Source organism: Aplysia californica, unplaced genomic scaffold (genome assembly GCF_000002075.1).
Source record: "Aplysia californica isolate F4 #8 unplaced genomic scaffold, AplCal3.0 scaffold00364, whole genome shotgun sequence".
Taxonomy (NCBI): domain Eukaryota; kingdom Metazoa; phylum Mollusca; class Gastropoda; order Aplysiida; family Aplysiidae; genus Aplysia; species Aplysia californica.
Window position 1 is genome coordinate 267,536 of NW_004797634.1, and position 1,743 is coordinate 269,278.

At 41.7% G+C, this 1,743-nt stretch overlaps 1 protein-coding gene across 1 annotated transcript in view; it reads left to right on the forward strand.

The window, feature by feature from the left end:
• Positions 1-1,743, forward strand: part of LOC101864470 (neuroblastoma-amplified sequence) — a gene marked incomplete in the record, with an annotated part of 104,153 nt that overhangs the window by 24,153 nt on the left and 78,257 nt on the right.

Genomic DNA, 1,743 nt, shown 5'->3' on the forward strand with positions numbered 1-1,743 from the left:
AGAGAGAGAGAAATGTTTTACAGAGCGGGTTGTTTCAGCAAGTGAGGCATGTATTTACTAATGTCCTGTCTTGTTGTGCGTTTGCGTGAGTGCCCCTAACCTTTGTAACATCCACTGCCATTGTAAACGACAAAGACAAATTTCTCCCTGCGAGATGAATAAAGATTGTCATTGTCATTGTCATTTAGGAGGCGGGCTTCCAACTTGCTTGTCAGGGATAACTTGAGCTAAGAGGGATACAACATCCCAGCAGAAACACAGAAACACAGAGTTACTCAATAAAAATGTCTTCCCACTTGGGAATTGAACTCAGGTCTCTTATGTGCCACAGCAAAGTGCGTAACTACTACAAAACACCCACAAGTTAAAAAAAAAATAAAATTTTTAAGTAGTACAAAAAACCCTGTTGAACTTGTCTTCCTTGACCCTAAAGATTCGAACATACACTGCCTTTATTGAATACAACTCCTCAGTAAGACATGTTGTATGTCCATCTGTCAACACAAATGAGCTGAAATGTTGTTGTTGTTGTTGTTGTCGTTGTTGTTTTTGTTGCTGCCGTTATTGTTGTTATAAATCCAGTACCCCTTGAGCGTGTGCCGTTCCGCCAAATGCCACGTTAACCCTAGCTGTACGCCCTGGGGTCATTTTGTACCCCCGCGGTTGTATTCTTCACATTTTAGAGTACTTCTAGTGCGAAGATCTCTTTGAAACTTTCAGTATTTATCAAAAAATCATTTTGACAGACTGCTACGCAAAGTGTACGAATCGGATTAACAAGTAAATTTCCTCTTTGGAAAGTGGTGGCACAGAGTTCCTCACGTCGTATGAATAGGATAGTAAAACACGACGTACGGGTAGGGTTAAGTGGTGGCACAGAGTTCCCCATGTCGTATGGATACGATAGTAAAACACGACGTACGAATAGGGTTAAGTGGTGGCACAGAGTTCCCCACGTCGTATGGATATGACAGTAAAACACGACGTACGGATAGGGTTAAGTAGTGGCACAGAGTTCCCCACATCGTATGGGTACGATAGTAAAACACGACGTACGGATAGGGTTAAGGGGTGGCACAGAGTTCCCCACGTCGTATGGATACGATAGTAAAACACAACGTACGGATTGGGTTAATAGCGGTGGAAGTCTTCGACATTCGTTAAGGTTTTGTCTGTGGTAGGGATGGATGGCGGAGGTCAAGTTTATGGGTCCTTTAGACTCAGGAAGGATGAGGTTCAAAAGTCAAATGGACATTGTCCAAAGGTGAAATGGACAGGGTTCTGAGATCAAATGGACATGGTTCAAAGGTCAAATGGACGTTGTTGACAAGTCAAATTGTCAGTTCAAAAGTGAAATGGACGTTGTGGACAAGTGAAATTGACAGTTCAAAAGTTAAATGGACGTCGTGGACAAGTCAAATAGACATAGTTCAAAATTAAATGGACGTTGTTGACAAGTCAAAATGACACAGTTCAAAAATTAAATGGACGTTGTTGACAAGTCAAAATGACACAGTTCAAAAGTTAAATGGACGTTGTGGACAAGTCAAATAGACAGTTCAAAAGTTAAATGAACGTTGTTCAAAAGTCAGATAGACATAGTTCACAGGTGAAATGGAAATGGTTCAAAGGTCAAATGTTTGATACATGTCGTCGCTGTTTTTCTTGCAGTTTGAACCTGGAGCAGAAGGAACTGTGTCGTGCTAGGCTCAAGTTCTTACAGTACCTGGACAGGCTGAGGAC